Here is a 21,557-nt window from a genome sequence, read left to right on the forward strand (position 1 = left end):
AAAAAGTGTGAAATGTTAACTCAGAATAATAATATATAAAATACAGTACCTGAAAACAGCAAGTTAAATTTTTCAGTATTTTATAGCAGAAATAAAAACAGCCATTATTGGAGTAGATAAATGATTCATACAATCTAGTTTTGTTAAGTAGATTAAAACAAGTTTATTGTAAAAATATATTTTAGTCGTAAATCTGTATTTATAATTTACTAAGTACTGAATTCTCAGTAACTCTTTGTTGGTAGCATTAAGAGAAATGAATCAAAATCAAAGGATTAGAGTGTCAAAATATATTTTTGTGTGTGATGTGCAAAAAAGTTAACACAACAGGCTTGAGGTTACTCTGTTTAGCAGGCTTGTTTGCAAGGTTCACACTTGGCTGGTGTTTGAGAATGTGGCTTCCAAAAAAATTCCCTAACTGATAAAGAATTTTTCTGAGTCTAGACTGTGCAAACAATGTAATTTAGAGTGATATCTGCTTTCCCTCTGTGAGTCTGACACTTTGATAGTTGCTAAGCAAAGCTATGGGATCAGTCTCCAAACTTTGAATTTAAAATGGACTTCCTATTATGGAAACATTATACACATGTTATCTCTCTCTCTCTTTCTTTCTGTTCTTTCTCCCCTCCTTCCCTCCATCCCTCCTCTCTCTCACTCTTTCTTTCTTTTTTCTCAAAAAAGTGTGTGCTGTATATGACCTCTCACACAAGGATAAGGATAAAGTGATTCCCATGGATTCCTCCTGTCTTCATCTGGTGTCATTTCCTCTTTCTGATCTGACTGTGGTATTTACTATGTTTCATTATAAATATTAGCCATTAGTACAACTGTGTGATTTCCAGCAAATCACTAAAAATATGGGTAGTCTTGGCGGACCCCTGGAACATACGACTACTCTGGCTGACTTAATCATTGTGGGATTTTAAAAGTAAACTAAAACTGAGCTATGATTTGGAATGAGTTATGGAATAGTATCTGTAGAATATATCAACATTTCAGCAGTTGTGCTATGACAAATATGCCATTTACCACCCTTTCATTAAAATACACTTGAAGATTGACAATAACATCAAAGCTGATGTCAGCTTTGTAAACCAAAAAAATATTTTAGACTTTATTTTTTTTTTTTCAGAGAGAGGGGAAGGGAGGGAGGAAGAAAGAAACATCAATGTGTGGTTGTCTCGCACATGCCCCTTACTGGGAACCTGGCCTGCAATCCAGGCATGTGCCCTGACTGGGAACTGAAGGGGTGACCCTTTGTTTCAAAGCCTGCACTCAGTCCACTGAGCTACACCAGCCAGGACTTCAAAAGTTTGTAAACACAAGCCTACCCTCATGTCAGTGTGAGAACTGAATTAATACAACTGATATGATTTGAAATTACCCAGCAAATAATTTAATTAAAGTGAAACTGTGTCAATAATGGCTATAGTGATTAGCAGGAAAAAAATGCAATTCCTTCTAGAAAATGGAATACCTAAACCAGGCAAATAAGATATCTTTTTGCTTGTGTTCCAAAGAACATGTGATCATAATTTAAAAAAAAATTACAAAGCATACAAATGAAGAAACCACGAGGAAGGATCAGAAGAAGAAACAAAGAGACATATAATGAAAATAATAAAAAACAGTCAGATGAACACAGCCTGTAATACTTACCCCCCCAGAATCTTCTCTGTTCAACAGTGGTTTATTTGGCATATCCTTGTAAATAATTAAAGGGATATATAATTCTTAATTTACACGATCTTTTCTAGATCATTGAGGGGACAAAAAGCTTTCTAATTCATTTTATGAAGCTGGCATAATCCTCACAACAAGGTTTGATGAAGCACAGGAATAGAAATTTCAGACAACTCCAATAAATTAAACAAATACCAGGAAAACAAGTAATTAAAAGTCAGATTTTAAAAATTATTTGGCATAATAAAGATTATGCAAGCAATTCAAGGATAACTTAGGTTAACTATTAAGGTAAATCTTCATTGCACGTGTACGTCCAAAAGGAAAATCTACATGGCCATCTAGTAGGCCTCAAAAAGGAAGGAAAAGTGCATCAATACTGGCCAAAACCTCTCAGCCACCAGGAAGATAAGCATAGTTCCTTACCATTATAATAAATTATATTTCCCTAAAATAAAATTCCTAAGGGAACATGTTTTTTCTTTTTAACACTTGTGAAGTGGGCAGTAGTATTATCCCCAGCCTTACAGTAAGGAAAGTAAGGCACAGGATATTCAACTACTTTGGCAAGTTCACGGGGTTGTTGAAAGATGAAGTCAAGATTTCAATGAGGCAATGAGGTTCCAGAATCTATGCTAATAACTATGTTATACTCTTCAGGAGACCAGATGCAGAATGTTAAATCTGAGTTGACTATTAGATATGAAAGTGGTATTATGCAATTGGGTGTATAAATTGTACATTTAAGGAGAAAGTTTAAGCTAGATTTTAAAAAAGTGGAATTATTAGAGTACATATAGAAGTGAAAATAATGATATATGATGAGGTCAACAAAAAAGAAAAGAAATCTAGGGAATGTGTCATTAAGAGGTAAGAACAATGAAAAAGAATCAGTAAAAGAGACTGATAAGAAACAGCCTGAAAGGAAGAAGAAAAATGAAAATAATGGAAACCAAGTAAATAAAAAATGTCAAGAAAAAAGAAGAAATCTACTGTGTCTGATTTTCCTAATAGGTCAAATAAATATGGCCTGAGAATTAACTCAGATTTAGCAAACTGAAATTCACTGAGGTCTAGACAAGAACAGTTTTAGTAGAAGAGCGAGCAAAATCTTAAGTACAGTGAGTTTAAGAGAGAATCAATAAAATATATTTAATAAAATTTTAAAAAGAGAATGGTAGAGTAAGAATTGGAAGTAAATTTTATTAAGATGTTTAATATAAAGAGAAAGAAATGTAACAGTATCAGGAGGGACACATAATTAGAATAATTATTGTTTTGTTCTTAAGGTGAGATAAATAGTCACCATCTATTAGCTGATGGGATAATCCAGTGCAGAGGGAAACACTTAAGATTCATGAGAAAAGCACTGTTGGAACAATGTCTTTGGATAGACAAGAGGAGGCAATCTAGTGCACAAGTGGAGGAGTTGGCCTCAAACAATGACATTTAATTATTATAATATGAGGTAAGGCCAAGCATATGAATAGGTGAACCAACTTGGTGACTTGTAGAAGTTGGCTTCTGTTCACTTAAGTTTTCTGGTGCTGCTAGTGTTGAAAATTAAGATAGAAGAAGAGATGCTTAGAAGAATCAAGAGTATCTAGGAGAATAAAAAATGAATGAACTAGGAGAGTGACTAGTGTGCCTTTGTTGGTTGGAGCAATGTCTCATAAACCACAAGGTTGCAGGTTCAATTTCTGGTCTGGACACAGGCCTGCATTGCAGGTTTGTTCCCTGTTTGGGGTGTGTGTGGAAGGCAGACAATCTGTGTTTCTCTTTTGCATTTATGTTTCTCCTCCTAGCTCTCTCCCTCCCTTTCCCCTCTCTAAAATCAATAATCATGCCCTTGGGTAAGGATAAAAATAGAATAGAATAGAACAGGTAGTTTTACTTAAGAAAAGTGGGTATGGAATCCTAGAATATTAAGCTAAAAGGCATTAGCTTAAAAAAAGTGAATGAACTTTATATAAGTGTATTATTATTGTCAAGAAGCAATAGGAGGCCTATTAATATTAGTTGGCATAAAATTACAATGAGGCTAACTGGTATGGTTGAACACTTTTCATGAGCCACTGTCAGGTGCAAAAATACAAGTGCAGACAAGGCAAACTATTATGGCTTTACCAAATAACAATCACACATTGAGAGAGAGACACAGGATCTGATGTCATAGGCAAGAATTATTTATAACCCCCATTGTTTATTAGAATTGATAGTGTAAATTATGTGGGTAAAGTGGGAATAAAGGGCATGAGGTGAATGAGAGAGAGTAAAAGTAAAATAGTACTAATAGACTGCAGATTCTTGAAGGATTCACAAATGATAGGTATTAAAAAACTGAATATAAGTGTTGCAGGTTCGATTCCCAGTCAGGGTACATGCCTGGGTTGCAGGTCATGATCCCCAGCAACCGCACAATGATGTTTCTCTCTCTCTCTCTTTCTCCCTCCCTTCCCTCTCTAAAAATAAATAAATAAAAATCTTTAAAAAAAAACAATGTCTGCTTCAGACGTTTATTAAAAAAAACAAAAAAACTGAATGTAGTGAGGTGGAAATTTAGGAGGTAATGTTCAAAGAATAAGATTCCTGAAACTGAGATTATGAAAATTCAAAAGAAGCCCAAACCTTAGGATGTTGGCATTATTATCCACATGGATATGAAAATCACCAAAAATAAAGACAGTAATATGGTTGGGGGAAAGTTAAATTGTCTGTAAATTGCAGGGTCAGTAGATAACTACAATAGCAGGAAAATGTTTTCATAGCCTAATGATACAGTGTTCAAAGCTGGGAGTTTATAAGGTGAGAAGAAGAGTTGAAAATGAATTAGGGGACTGTTCTACATGGCATGGGCCCAGCTCCCACTCAGAGACACACAGGACCCACACCCACAAATAGGTTCTCCCATGGGGAATCAGGCCTGCAATGTGCTTAGACTGCTTTGAGTCTTGCTTTTGCTAAAAAAAAAACTCCCTCATCCCGAATTGAGGACATTTACTGAAAAGTAACTTCCTAAAACCCATGCTAAACCTTCCAAGGATGAATGTAACCAGTTCAACCACTTTTGCAAATATATTTTCATTTGCAAATATCCCTCTTCTGTGATGTGATTAGCAGCATTGGCTCCTTTGTTTTCTGTAAAAGGTAACCACCTAAAGTGAACCTGTGCATAGTAAATGAGGACCATCATGTAGTGTGCCTGGAGATAGAAATAAAGGCCTGCGGAGGCCGAGGCTTTTGCTCCCCTTGAGAGAAAAGCCATGCTGTCCCTTTTCCTCCACTGAACTCAGTAGTCCATGTAAATGTCTCATTTTATCCATAATGATGTGGACACTGCGGGCCGGTGTCCACATCAAATGGGAATAAGAGTAAGGAAGAAATATTCCACATCTTTAGGCCCAGTGCTGGGAAAGCTGTGGGGAATAAAATGCTACCCATAGAGGGGGTTGCAAAGAAAGCTATATGTTCAACAGAGCTCCTGATCCTTGTATAGGAAGGAGTAGGAAATGTTCAGAGAACACACTGAAATTATGGGGAATTTTGCTGTTTATGGATTGTGAGTTTTAGGAGGTACTGTGGAAAGGTTTTAGAAATGGAGGACTCATAGGAGTTCGAAAGTAGATAGAGGATGTGTGGAGCTATATGGAGAAAAGAGGGACTTGGGGATGTCCTGGGAGTCTAATTTAGTTCAAATATAAAAAGGAAAAAAGGACATAGTGGGATTGGTGCTGGTGGTCTGAAGGCAAACAATGATGGTGAGGTCAAGAAGGAAGGAGACACAATAGAGGAGGGTGAGGTCAAGAGGAGGGACCAAGAACCCCATTTTTACTTCTGCAGAGAGTAGCATGGAAGCCAAGCTGGAGGTGTTCTTATCCTGAAGGCCTAGATCTCTGTTAAACTAGCAGATGGAGGCTGGTGAGTCTGAGAAGGGTGGTAGGTCTCTGAGCGTTTAAGTATTAAGGACTCACTCGACATTGGCTGGGGTTGGGAGTCATCTTCAATCATGAGAAGCTTACTCATGACTCTTCTAGAGTTTTAGAATATGATATTAAATGAGAAAAATATTATAAAGCCATATTTTAAACTTCAGTTTTATTTGTAAGATTGAATACATATGCATATAAATGTATATGTATAGAAAAATAGAATGGGAACATAGATATCAAAATATTTAAAATTATATCACTGATGTGAAATTAGAGGTGATGCATATACTCTTATTTTACTAGCTCTTAAATTTCCTAAAGTAAATGCCCATGCTTAGAAGAAAGCCTTTTAAATCAGAAACATATTATTTTGAAAAGAATATACATTTCTGGTTACAGGGTCCTGCACTTAATAACTGCTTGCTGAACTGGTGATTATATTTGAATATTTGTTATGTGTGTTGTTAAATCTGAGAAGCCAGACTATATTTCTTATTAGCAACAATAACTTTTAAACATTATTTTAAAAAATAAAATAACATGCTACTTACAACAAAGAATGGGTGTCCTCACTGGCTGGTTTTCAGTTAAAAATTTAACTATAAGAGAATAATTTTAAATTTAAAGTTACTTGAATGTTTTCAATAATTGCATGAAGAAGAGGCAAGTATTCTTCTGTTAGTAAATACACACTATTAGAAAACAGTGAGAGTGATTTAAAGCAAATCCACAAGTCTGCATTCAAGAATTTAAATCAGCATTTCAATAATTGAGGAGGATTTAAGGTAAAAACAGGGAACCTTTCTGAAATAAGCAATCAAAATAATTCATTAAAGCTTCAATCACCAGTAGGCTTGGATATTGCCCTACTCGATATGTAAACAAAATTGGTAAATATTGTTGAAATGACATCTAAGGTAGTTCAAATTTATTGCTGAGTGAAAAAGTGGTTATCAGCCTGAGTTTTCCACTTCTGTTATTATTAAAGTGGAATGATGTCTAGGTATCAATAGCTTGGGTTCGAGCTAAATTTAAAACACGAAATATAGTGAATATTTGGATATAGGGAGCAAGAATAATATTAACAGTAAGAATGATTCTCTACTTTCCTTCTTGGTTGCTGAGTTAATACTAACACTGTAACCTCTCTAGCTGAAATAAGTGATAGAGAAAGTTTGAAGGAAATATAAGATTGGTTTTGAATATGTTCAGTTTGAAGTGCTGAGTTAATCCAAGACACAAAATTGGTGGAGTCTAAAATAGAGTTATTTATTTGAAGTAGTTTCTTTTTTAAAAGCTTTTATTTATTTATTTTTAGAGAGAGGGGAAGGGAGGGAGAGAGGGAGAGAAACATCAATGTGCGGTTGCCTCTCATGTGCCCCACACTGGGGATGTGGCTTGCAACCCAAGTATGTGCTCTGACTGGCTATTGAACCGGTGACTCTTTGGTTCACAGGTTGGCACTCAACCCACTGAGTCACACCAGCCAGGACTATTTGAAATATTTTCAAATTCATCAGATACTTTTCTTCACACAACAAACCTGTGAGATATATAATACAAGTAAGTTTACATAATATACTTTTTAAAAGTTAAATAAAATTAATAAACTTTATTTTTAGAGTGATTTTAAATTCACAGCAAAGTTCAATGAAAATATGAAGGCTTCCCTTATATCTCTGTCCCTGCACATGCCCAACTTCCTCAACTAGCAACATCTCCCATCAGAGTGGTACATTTGATGCAATTGATGAACTTACATTGACACATCATTGTCACCTAAAACCCAATTTGGGTTTACATTTGGGTTCACTCTCAGGATTGTACATTCTGTGGGAGTGGTCAAATTTATAATGGCATGTATTCACCACTGTAGTATCATACAGAATAATTTTACTCCCATAAAATCCTTGCATGTTGTCTATTTATCCCTCTGTCTTTCTTAACCATCTGCTAATTTATAGTCTCATAGTTTTGCTTTTTCAGAATGTGTTTTAATTGCTGTCATATAGTATACAGCCTTTTCTGATTGGCTTCTTTTACTTAATAAGATGCATTTAAATATTTTTTCAGATTTTTTCATGGCTTGATAATTCATTTCTGTTTAATACTGAATATTTCAGTGTCTGGAGATACCAGTATTTAACCATTCACTTGCTGAAGGACATCTTGGTTGTTTCCAATTTTTGGCCAGTATGGATAAAGTCACTCTAAACATCCATAAACAGGTTTTTGTGTGGGCATAAATTCTCAACTCATTTGGGTAAATATCAAGTCATGTGATTACCAGATTATGGTACATTTAAAAATGCAAGATGTCGTCTTCCGAACTGGTTGTAGCATTTGCATTCCCATGAGCAACAAATGGGAGTTTCTGTTGCTTCCCATGCTAGACAGCATTTGGTATTGTTAGTGTTGTTAATCTTGGTTATTCCAAAAGATGTGTAGTGATGTCTTGTTGTTTTATTGGGTTGGTGAAAAAGTTCATTTGTTTTTTCAGTAAGATGGCTCTAGTAGTGTTTAATTTTCATTAACTTCATTTGAAACAATTTTGTTAGATTGTATTGTGACAGCTGTCATATCAGTGTGCATTTAAAAAAACATCAAAACTGGTAAATTTTTGTTTAGCCATTTTAATGTTGAAGATAGAAGAAAATATATAACATTTTTGGCATATTATGCTTTATTATTTCAAGGAAGGTAAAAATGCAACTGAAATGCAAAAAAAAAGATTTATGGAGCATATGGAAGAGTTGCTATGACTGATTCAATGTTGTCAAAAATGGTTTGTAGAGTTCTGTGGTGGATATTTCTCACTGGATGATGCTCCATGACCAGGTAGACCAGTGGAAGTTAATAGCAGTCAAATTGAGACATTAATCGAGAGCAATCAATTTGATACCATGTAGGACATAGCTGAAATACTCAAAATACCTAAATCAATAAAGTTATTGGTGAAAATGAAAAATGTGTCTTTAATTTTATGGAAATAATCATATGGACTTTTTGGCCAACTGAATAACTTGCATTTTCCTGATGACATATGATGTGTGAATATAGTATATTTTCCTTGGTGAGATATCTATCCAGGACTTTGGCCCATCTTTTAATCAGATGGCTTATTTTTTATTGTTGAGATTTAAGCGTTCTTTTTCTCTAAATCCTCACTAGAGGATATGTTTGTTGATTTTGAGAGAGAGAGAGAGAGAGAGAGAGAGAGAGAGAAAGGGAGAGAGAGAAACATTTATGTGAGAGAGAAACATCCATCAGTTGCCTCCCACACATAGCCCGACCTGGGATTCATCCTTGAACCTGCAACCATTTGGTATACAGGACTATGCTCCAACCAAACTGAGCCACCTGGCCATGGCTTAAATGTTATTTTTATATTTTAGACAACAGTCTTTTATCAGGTATGTCTTCTGAAAATATTTTCTCTCAGTCTATGGTTTGTTTTTTTCCTAAAATAATACACTTTTAAAAGAAATAAAATATACTCTAAATGACAGCACTCCTCCTCCTCCTTTTTTTCTCTTCTAGCACATATACCTTTACCTGCACAGTAATGCAATTAAATTCCATAAGTTTTCCATGATAATCAATACAAGATATGATAATTATAACTGAATACTGATAGAATATTTGAGTATTATTAATAAGGATATAGGCAAGTCAGTAAATTTAATAAAATGTGGCATTACCATCTTGTTTGTTAACATTATTTTTCAATCTGAGAACAACAAAGATAGAGCTCAACCTAGCTGGTGTGGCTCAGTGGACTGAGTGCTGGCCTGTGAACCAAAGGGTTGCCAGTTCAATTGCCAGTCAGGACACGTGTATGGGTTGTGGGCCAGATCCCCAGTGAGGGGCACATGAAAGGCAATCACATATTGATGGTTCTCTCCCTCTCTCCCTCCTTTCCCCTCTCTCTAAAAATAAATAAATAAATAATCTGAAAAAAAGAAAGAAAAATAGAGCACAACACAACTATAATGCTAAAGAGAGTGTCATAATGTTGTGGTCTTAAATGTATCGGATGGAGTAAAGTGAAGAAATCAAATAGTGTTGTTTTGTGTGACTCCCTGAAAAAGTGAAAAAAGTATTCCTAGAAAAACAAATAGGTAACAGGCATTTTGGTAAGTCAGCATTATTTCTGCAATTTATGTAAACACTCTTCTCAGCTTCAAGTGAACTAAAAAATTGGGCTATCTTTCAAATTTATAATAGTATTGTCCCGATTTACCACACATAATTCATATAATGACATGTAACATTACCTTTCAGGCATTGATAATTAGATTGGATTGTATATATGACATGATGATTCCAAATAAATCCTCTTTTTAGGGGATTTAGACTTGGCTATGAGATAGCAAGTGATTCTTGTTTATAGGCAATATGTAACATGTAAAATTGAGCTGTGATATGATCATATATCCTTCATCAATATCCTATGTTGATAAAGAATTAGAAAGAAGAGTAATGAAGATATGCAAAGAAAAACATAATTGATAGAAATAAATACTCTTAATAGTTTACATTTTTCATTTCTACTATTGAGTAGATGTCCATCTACAATCCTATTTAGGGTTCATGACACTTCTCCTCTTGTTCATTTCCTCACTGTATACTCCTCTTCTTAAGCAAGCATGAGTTAGTTCTCTCACTTGCAGCTAAGATGTCTCACTAAATAATAATAGAATCCATTAATGAGGGCAGTCAATAAGTAGACACATGTAAGTAATATGGTATGTGCTCACTATATTTAATTAAAGCAGATATTGAAATATTACACTTTTTATAACTTTGTTTTGGGCAGTGACCTTTATGTGATTCTGTCTTCAGACTTTGGGAATCCTTGCTCTAGCCACTCAAGCATTTTCTACAATGATATTTAAGATGCACTTCAAATCTAAGATTACAAGAAATCATTGGCTTTATATTATAGGGTGAAATATTGAGGCATTCTCTTCAAAGAAACAAAGTAATAAATCATAGTTACCTCTAATGAGTTGCTATTGAATTTGTAGAGGCAAATCAAAGATCTCCTCTTATGACTAGAAATGCTGATTGTAACTGTTATGTTAGCTTGCCATTGATACCTTAATCTTATTGACAAAAAACATAAAAGTGCAAAGTCTTATGTCAGTACTGTGTTGAATATAAAGTACCAGAGAAGTAGTTTTGACTGGGAATAATGTTTAATTTTTTATCCCAGAAAATAGCTACTTAAACATCTGTAATTTGTATAAAACCATGTGTATTTTTTGATTTGTATCACTGAGCAATTCCTCCTAGGAAGTGTCATATTTCCTTGTGCAGTATACTTACTTTGTTATGGGTTTGGATCTTTTGAACAATTCCTTCAAGTGCTAGTCCCTTTAATTGCAGTATTGATTGGTACCTGTGACTTCATATGACACACCATGTCAGCTTTCAGAACAAACAAAAGCTTTGGAAGTGAGTACTTCATTACAATTTATCTCATGACCCTATGAAGTTGACAGGTGTCATCAATAGTGACATGCCAAAGATTCAAATTTCATTGGCATAGCTTCTGAAAGTTAAGACAATTCTCTGAGTCTTTATAATATTGAAATCTCTCCATGTGCACTTCCCTTGAGAGTGTTAGTATTTCCTGAATTCAGCAAGGTAGGATGAAAGCAATTTTATCCCTTCTCTTATCCCTGGTTGGCCTTTTTGTTATTGACAACAACATAAAAAAAAAAGAATTATAGGAGCTTATAATTCAGTAAGAGAAATAATCCATGGATGCAAATAGTGGCAACCCAACATGATCTATTAGTGATAAATCTGAGACTGAGGACATAAGAAAGTGATTTTGGAAGGTAAATATGGGAAGCTGGTAAAACTGCCTTAGCCACGTGTTTTGCTGCTTATTGTTGGTGACTTTGAGCAATAAATATAATCTATATTCCCTCAGTTTCTTCATGTGGAAAATGGGAATAATAATGTTTACTTCTTTAGGCTTTTAGGAGGAAATGAGACAGTGCATATCTCTAGATAATCATAGGCACTCCCAAATGTAAATAAAACATAATGCCTGTAGTAAAGGAAGAAGTTAACTTTTACCTAGTAGTTACTATCAGGGAAGAAGTCAAAAAAGAGAGGGAACATAACTGTAGAATATGCAGGATTTCAAAGACTGAGATGGTGGAAAACCTTTTTTACATGATGGATAACAGAGGTTTGAAAATTTAACTAACATATAACCATAGAGAAATGAATAAACTTGTTTCAGAAATATCTAATGGTTGTATGTGTCAGTTTACTTCTTAAACTTTCCATCAAAAGACCCCTAGAAGCACAAGAAAATGTCTGACCCTATGAAAGGGAACACCACCACCATCACAACTACCATTACCAAAATAAGAGAAAACATTTATCAAGTGCTTAGAATTGACTGGCCTTTGTGCTTGCACTCACTGTCTCACCTGACTGCCAAAGTAAGTAATGGAGGTTATTCCGAGTCTCACTGTATGTAATAAGGACAGTAAGGCACATAATTAATGAGTTAATAGGCATTCAAACTCTTACAAGTTTGACTTCAGGGACATCTTTCTAAACTACTCTGTATCTTGCTGTTGGAGATTTCATATTGGGTGTCCATTTTGGGAGGGTCTTCTGAATTATTATTTATTATTTTTAAATCATGAAAATATTGAATCCAACTCCTTTGTATTCAATAAAAATACATACAAATGTGTATATATTATTTATATATGAATATATATTTGTTTTCTATAACATTTTAAAATACTTTCTGTGAAAATGTATTTATTGATCTATTTAATAGGTTAATAGAAAACACAGACTGTTAATTTTGGAAGATCTTACATTTTTCAAGTGTTTCCTTTCAAGGATGCTGGATATAACCTTGAAAGTCTTCAAGCAATTTTTAATTTGCTTGTTGATGTTGCTTTTCACTATATAATTCCTAGGTGAGACTTTTGCTGCAGGAAGAAATTAAAAATCTGATGCTCTTCTTTCAAGATTTACATGATTAATTTTAAAATTTGCTATAATATTAACACTTTTATGCAGTTATTAATTATGGTTTTATAATAACAAAAGCAATTTATAGGGCTTTTTAAAAGTTTTACAGCTTTTCACTTTATGATTTACAGTTAAATATTTGTTATGAAGAATCATAAATCTCATTTGAAAAGTTATAAATGGATTCCTAAACTTGAAGTTTAGAGTCACTTGAAATATGTCTTCTTTGGAATTAATAAAGGATAATTTAAAAGAAATGGTTGTAAATAACTGTATCACATAGGATTATGTTCTAATTAATAGTATTCACCAAATAAGAGAAGAGTATTGTATTTTAGTTTTAAATACTTATATTAATCATGTAATGTGTACTTACTACTCACAAATCGTTTTCTGTTTATACTTTAATGGCAAATACCAAAGATTAAATCAATTATGTGTAATATCTTTATTAGCAGCATTTCTCTAAACAATTTTGTAAGATTTATGAAATCCAGGCATATATTTTAAAATTGCAGCTCTGGCTGGTGTGGCTTAGTGGATTGAGTGCTGGCCTGTAAACCAGAGGGTCATCAGTTTGATTCCTAGTCAGGGCACATGTCTGGGTTGTGGGCAAGGTCCCAGGTAGGGGGCAAATGAAAGTCAACCACAGATTGATGTTTCTCTCCCTCTCTTTCTCCTTCCCTTCACCTCTCTCTAAAGTAAAAAAAAATAAAAGAAAAAATAAAAGTACCTACAGAAAGCTGCCCTGGGTAATGTGGCTCGGTGGATTGAGTACCAACCTGTGGACTGAAAGGTTGCCAGTTCGATTACCAGTCAGGGCACATGCCTGAGTTGAGGGTCTGGTCTTCAGCTGGGGGCATCTGAGAGATAACCAATTTATCTTTCTCTTTTACATATTTCTTTCCCTCTCTTTCCCTCTCCTTTCCCCCTCTCTAAGAAAGTAAGTGAAATCTTTAAAACTGCAGAAAACCTTTATTTTGATAGCCAATACTGGGTGAAAATTAAGGCAGCCTAGTAACTAAAAACAAACAAATAAACAAAGCATATATTTGAATAACATTAATTCTGCTTGTAATGCTAAGTAAGAAGTTGAAGGTATAAACTTTTAACCCTTAATTTTATGGGAATAAGTCCTGAGGGAAATAAATTATAGTTATACTTACATGTAACACTTTATAGTGCAGATGTGGCAAACTACCCAAAAAAGAGAGACAAAATATTTTAAATAAACCATCATGCTTACTATATTGATTTCATTCTTTGGCACATGGCCAATATTTTGCTTTTTTCCTAGAGGAAAATAAGATTACTATTTTAGTTACAATTACTTCGTCTGGATTGTTACTTAAAGACAAAACATAACTTACTTAAAAATGAAAGGCAATTTTTTTCTTTTACTTAAAAAAGTATGTTCTCTATGTGAAGAGTGTAAACAATCTGATGGATCAATAATTTCTGATAAGATAGTTCCAGTTTCATAAACCTGAACTAATTTTTAAAATGCTCTCCACCCTGAGGAATTCAAGTTTAGCAACATATTAAAAAATGTAAGTAATCAAAGTATATTATCTTGTTTATTACTGTGTATGTGTATAACACAAGGGAATGTGTAATGAACTTGATTTTAGATCAGAAGTTTTCACAGAAACAATGTTAATATAAGAATACTTGAAATATGAGGAGATATTCATCTAATAAATATAACATATAAAAAATGTGCAAAAGCATGGAGAAAAAAAACTAATATGACTTGTTCAGTGAAATGTGAATTTGACACTTCCAGAAATTAAGGAGGGAAGAATTTGGTGCCTGGATATGAGACAGCAGAGTAACCATGTCAAGAAATGAGTAGGAAGCTGTGTTAACATACTTAAAGTTGTATTATTTAGATGAGAGAGTACCTTAGAGACTTTTAGGTCAGCTTTTCAAGGTAGTATAGTTTGCACTACTGGTGTGGAACAGAAATTCCCCACCAATGAGCAGGCTTGGTTAAGGTGAATCACCACATGAGTAGTTAGCCAAATGACAGAGTGACCAGTTCACAGATTATTTTCACATTATAAATGAGAAATGCAGATAATACTTAATCTAAGAGGTAGTAAAGATGAAGAGGTGGGATGGACCACAGCCATTTTGTATGATTTAATGATTAAATGAATATAACTAGTGAGAATGAAAGACTCAATTTAACTTCCAGAAATTTGCCTTTGAGAAGGGAAAAGGATAACAAATTCAACTTTGGATATGTTGAATTTGTATTTCCTATGGCACACACAGGTTATATAAACTTAATAAAAAATTATATAGAGTAAGTCCTCACTTAATGACAACAATAGGTTCTTGGAAATTGCAACTTAAAGCTCAGTGATGTATAATGAAATCAATATTAGCATATGCTAATTAGTAGACAAGAGTTAAATTCCTATGGTATATTTATGGTCACAAAAACATCACTAAACTTGGAAATAAAAACCCAAAACAATTTTAATATTAAGCATTGAAGTAAATCTGAGCTATTATGCAATTAAGAGAGACTAATAAAAACAAATAAGATTAATATTTTCTTTTTTTTTTTTTTTTTAGATTTTATTTATTTATTTTTAGAGAGGGAAGGGAGGGAGATAGAGAGAGAGAGAGAGAAACATCAATGTGTGGTTGCTGGGGGCTATGGCCTGCAACCCAGGCATGTACCCTGGCTGGGAATTGAACCTGGGACACTTTGGTTCCCAGCCCGAGCTCAATCCACTGAGCTATACCAGCCAGGGCCCAGATTAATATTTTCTTAATTGCTTATTTTAGTTCAAGGTCATGTATGGCTGGACCCTATCCCTGCAGTTCAGGGCACAAGGTAGGAAACTGCCCTGGACAGGATGCCCTCCCATCACAGGGACACTCACAGACACCCACACTTAGTCAGATGGAACAATGTGGACATACCAATTCACCTCACCTGCATGCTTTGGGATGTAGGAGTAAACTGAAGTAACTGGAGAAAAACAACTTAGGCATGGGGAGAACGTGCAAACTCCATAAATACAGTGGTACTGGTCAGGAACAGATTTTTTTTCCTGTCAACTTTTTAACAAAATGACATTGAACTAAATGACATTATTTGAAGGTTTACTCTATATATGTTGTGACCTTGAAAAAAAGGACAGGACTGTAATTGTATATTTGTGGGTTTATCATTCAGGGTCCCAAGAGAAAACCTAAGGCAAACTCAATCATAATTAGAATAATTCTAGAAGGGTGTATTTACAAACAGGTGGAATATAAAACTGGGCATAATAAAAGGAAACCAAAAGATATTGCAGGAAACTAATAGCAATAAAACCATCACATCTTCTAGATCTCAATAGATGAGAGAAGGTGAACATCACCTAAAGCTAGTTGCAAAGCTATACAAGGAGTATTGACCACCATGAGGGAAACAGTGTCCAGATGTTGAGGGGCACAGTCAACTTAAAGAGATTTCACAGGTGAGGAGTAAATAACCTTACTTGACTCTTTTCTTTTTAAACTCATGCTGGTGATTCACCTTCACCAAGCTTGCTCATTGGAAGCCAGAGTACATGGGAGTTCATTAAGATAGTAATTCCATGACAGCTTCTTACAATGCAGTTTAAGGTGAAGAAAATGATGTTCATCATAGAAGCACAAAAGATGTTCATCATAGAAGCACAAGGCACTCTGCCTTGTTCAGGCAGAGTGTGCCAAACAAGGCAAGACAGGGTCCTCTGCAACAGGAAAACTGGGCAACATCAGCACTGACAAGGATGTAAACAGGAATTGAAACAGTGGTTATTATTGAAGAGCTATGTATCAGGCCAATCATGGTGAGCCATAGAGGTCATGATATAAAATATCATGGAGAAGTCAAAAAACAAGAAAGAGAGGCAAGGAGAGTATATGTTGGATATGAGAGGTGGTGATCTTAATAACAACAGTTTTTGTGAGGCAGTAGAAAAATAAGTTAAATTGAAATGAATCAAGGGAGGTGAAAGGAAATGAGGAATTTAAAGCAGTGAGTGTAAAATCTATTTAGGGTTTGTGAATTAAGTTAAAAATGAGATTGATGGTTAGAGGGGCAGCCATGATACAAGTTCCTTGACAAAATATATGGATACAAGATTCAAAGGATACAAGATTTACCTAACATATCAGTGTTATAATTTTAAACTTAGGTATAGCAGGATTATACTTTAGGAAGACAGCAATGTCCAAACTAAACAAGGCTATTATAATCCTGAATAGGGAATAAACTATCTACAATGTGTGTCTGTTACTCTTGGGTCCTAAAGCATAAGTATCAGTACCTAGACAAGATAGCATGTAAAGTATTAATTGGAGATGCTCTTAATCTGGTTTTCAGGGCCATGTGTTGTCCCATACTGATCTTGAAGTGAATTGGAAGTATATTTCTGGGGATGCAACTGAATGCTGAAAAAAAGGGAATCCCCAGATCTTCTTCAGCAATAGGTTTCAAATGATAGTAACAATGAGACAGTGCAGAAGTGCAAAGACTGTGATAAACAGAGAAGGTTCTTATCTTCCCTCCTCAACCCATATTATACAGAAGACCTTTATTCCAGTGGAAGTCAGTGTTGAGCTGTGGTTCTCAGTGAAGGGAGATTTTGCCCCCACAGGGGGATATTTGGCAATGTCTGGAGAACATTTGTCTGTCACATCTGGGAATGCACTATTACAATCTAATGGGCAAAAGCCAAGAATTCTGCTAAGCATCTTAAAATGCACAGGACATCATTATCTACAACAAAGAATTATCCAATCCAAAATGTTAATAGTGGGGCTGCTGAGAAATTTTGAGGTAAATTTCTGAGAAGGGAAAGTGCAAGAGACATGCATCCTGCCTCACTCATTGGTTCTTCAAAAGGAGGGGGTAGATAAGCTAGAGTTCTACATGAAGTGGTGGGGTTTCAAAATGAAAAGAAACAAGAGCTTTGTTTCAAAACTGACTTTGAGAGTAGCACTCATGAAGATGCCCTACCACGCTGAAATATGGGTAGGAAGAAAGAAATATGTCAGCATGGCAAGGGAGTCTGTACATAAGAGGGATTCCAGGTCATTCCCAGCATTTCCCACTTTACTAGCATAGCATGGAAATAATCCAAAGGTTCCTGCCAACCCAGGTAGGCTGAGATTGAGGGTTGCTTTCTTCCCAGTGACTAAATACAACATAGATAGATAATTTCATTAAAGTCTTCATAACCTATATAAGTGGTACAAAGCCACTTATACAGGGAACCAAGTGGCCTGTGCACTGTCAGGGAGCAAGAAACCCAGTGGTTCTCTTCTGCTATAAATGATCATCCCAGACCTGACAGCTGTTCACCAGGAACTCTTCTGTTAGGACAGCTCAGGGCAGAGAGGTGGAATTGTGCCCAGGCCTAAATGTAGGCCCCCAGGCTGCTGAGCAAGCTCTAAGGGCCAGGAGACATAGGCCCAAGTGAGGCAATTAAGAGAGCCTTGTGAATACCGTAGGATGGAATTTAAGCAAGATAGTGACCGCTGTAAAGAAATTAGAGCTGGAGAGAGCAAAAACATCCAGTGAACTCAATAAAGATGTATATATGAGGTGGGGAGGTCAGGAGCTTTGATTGAGTTGATAAAATGTTAGTTTAAGAACATCTGAATTTTATTGACTTGTATAATTGATATTTCAAATCCACCACACACATTTAAAATTAATATTGGTTATTTAATTGTTACATTCCCTTTATTGAAGGATTACAACCCTGCTCCCACCCCTTTCTAAAACAGGATTCAAAAATAATATGTTAAAGTATTTATATTCTGAGAAAAGCATCAGAAAAATGAGGAATTTTTAAAATACTGTATCACTGGGCCATCTAAATTTTTTTAAAGATTTTATTTATTTATTTTTAGAGAGGGAAGGGAGGGAGAAAGAGAGAGAGAGAGAAACATCAATGTGCGGTTGCTGGGGGCTGTGACCTGCAGCCCAGGCATGTGCCCTGACTGGGAATCAAACCTGCGACACTTTGGTTCACAGCCTGCGCTCAGTCCACTGAGCTACGCCAGCCAGAGCTGGGCCACCTAAATTTTAGAAGAATATTACTAGTGGCAAAGTCATATTAAAGAAAAATAGCTCAATTCTGTGGAGACTTTGTAAATAATTTTTTAAATGATTTATAAAGTATCCATAAATAAAACTTTTTTTGGTCTACATCAGCCATTTAGAAAGCTTATAAGGAGCTTATAGGAATACTATGGTATTATTTAGATAGACTGAGGGAAGAAACCTAATGGTGAGTAAAGTTTGCCTTCCCCCTTTTCAATGTCTTTTCTTATTTCCTTTTAGGACATTTCTTACTCATATATGAGTATAACAACTTGCTGAATGAATTCAAGTGGCCCTCTGAGTGGTCTTCTGGTCTTCCTTGACCAATAAATGTATCTGCCTCTCTTTTTTGGTCTTACTGTAGTTGCTGCTACATTTGCCTTAACTGCCAGAGTTCCCCTCTCTGTACTTCCCACCCTGCATACTAAAGCCTTTCCCCATTACTGTTTTTCAGTGATGTGCCTCACTCTCAGATTTCTACTGTAGAGTGAGAAAGAGCTGGGTAGAAGAAAGATAGAGAATTTAGAAAGTGTGGGATAAATACCAATGAAGTTATAATTTTAAATTGACACAGTAGTTGTAATCTCAAATGTACACTTCTCCCCTTACCCCTCCTCAGATCTGCCACTATAAAAGGTAAAATATTCTATAGTTTAACTATGGAAATTTACTTGACTTCAGTGGATTACTTGAGCCAAGAATTTGGGGATTTAGTCTCATTGTTTTTCTTTAATCTGTCCAGTGCCATTTGAAGCATCTGCTCAGCCTTAGTCCATGAATGTCTCCTTCCTGTAATACTGTTCTATAGCACTTGCTCAGTTTCTCAATGCCTTCATGGAAAATTTTATTCTGGATTACTATGGGTGAGATATGAATTTCAGAGATGCTGGGCATTGAGATTTTCCTCCTAGAATACTAGACGAACTTCTGGTTTGTTCATTTTCTGTCTCTATCAAGCAAGATGAGCGGTTGCAGAATGCTTATTATCACTGTTTGTTGACCATTATACCACTTGAGACACTACCCTGAACTCTCTGGGCAGCATGGCAGCCACTCCAATGTTACCTCCACAGGCTAATCATGGTGTCATTTTTACCCCTACTAATCAGAATTCTTTACTTCAGAAACCACAGATTGGCCCTAGTAAATTTAAGCTGCCAAGCAATTTGTTTGAGGGGGAAAAGTTAAACAGATATAATAGGAAAGCTGGAGAACTAGGCTCAGGACACTCAGAAAAAGGCTAACTGGCTAGAAACACAGGCAAGGTCATCTAGGGAGACATCCGTGGATAGATGGCCAAAGCTGTCACCACTGAACCCTGGATTCTGCCACTGGATATGTCACCTTTGGCCAGCAAAGGGTGTGACTGCCACCACCTGACTATGTTCCTGAGACAGCCAGAATTATAGTCATCCCTTGGTATCCTCAGGGAATTGGTTCCAGGACTCCTGCATATAACAAACTATGTGGATGCTCAAGTATTTGCATCGTACTTGCCTATAACTTACCCACATTCTCTTGTGTACTTTAAATCATCTCTAGTTTACTTATTATACCTAATACAATGTGGATGTTTATAAATTATTGGTATACTGTACTGTTTAGGAAATAATGACAAGAAAAAGTCTGTTCATGTTCAGTACAGGTGCAGCCATCATAGGCCTAACTACATAGTACAGGTCAGCAACATATTTTTTTCAAATATTTTAGATCTGTAGTTGTGTAAACCATGCAATGCTCAGTCTTTGACTCCATCTTGTTGGAGTCTGTATTGTTTCCATGGCCTTCACATTAATAGCTTATGCTTAGTCTTGCATGTAGACATGCTAATCATTAGAGGATTTCTCTTTACTGCTTGAGTTTTACAAAAACAGCCCCTCCCATTTCCCCTTCCCTTGACTTAAAAGAGGCCTGAACTCTTTACTTTCTTAAGATGATTTGAGAAACCATTAGGGCTCTCATCTCCTTGGTTGGTGGCTTCTCAATCAGTGAACCTTTTTTTTTTCTCTAATATCTGATGTTTTGAGTTTAGGCCTTTTGAAGCATTGGGCACATGGACTATAATTGAATCTGTGGATGTGGTACCTGTGGATACAGAGCATCAACTGTGTTTCTAAAATTGCTCCACCCCTGGCATGAGCACCTGATGGATGAAGCATAACTTCCAGATATCAGAGAGAAAAAAAATGTCTAATTATTTTTGGTTCTTGTTGGAAGGTTGTCCCTAAATTTTACCATATTAATACATTGGTGGTTTCCCCCAAATATAAATAAAGGCAACAGGCTGGAAATCAGAGATCCACTATTTTGCAACCTGATCTGTGCCTTGAGATGCTGGCTTGTACACATTCCATCAACCCATCATCTTAATGTCTGGTTCCAGCTCAAGGTCAGCACACAGCACAGGCAGGAGACCAGAGAAAGAAGAGAAAAAAATCAGGGCATTTGCTTCTTTGTCTTCCTCCTGAGAAGGTCTCAATGGACTGGCTGCATTCTTTGTCAGAAGTACTAGCTTCTGTAGGAGGTCTTCCCTGTTCAGCTTTCTGGGCCACTGGGATCTTGTAACTGCTCCCTCCTTTTGTTCCTGCAAGGCTATGAGTGGAGGTGGCATGATATACTGCATTGTCCCTTGTGGTAACACTACCTTTATTTTTGTAAATTGCCCCTTCATTAAACCTTCCTCAAATTATCCTAATTTAAATGTGCCATCTGTTTCTGGCTGGGAACACAAATGATACAGGCAACCCTCAAAACAGCAAATGTGCTCTCTGGAGACTTGTCTCCCTACAGCTTAAAGCAAAGCTGTCCTGTGAGGAACACCCTGT

Source organism: Phyllostomus discolor, chromosome 2 (genome assembly GCF_004126475.2).
Source record: "Phyllostomus discolor isolate MPI-MPIP mPhyDis1 chromosome 2, mPhyDis1.pri.v3, whole genome shotgun sequence".
Taxonomy (NCBI): domain Eukaryota; kingdom Metazoa; phylum Chordata; class Mammalia; order Chiroptera; family Phyllostomidae; genus Phyllostomus; species Phyllostomus discolor.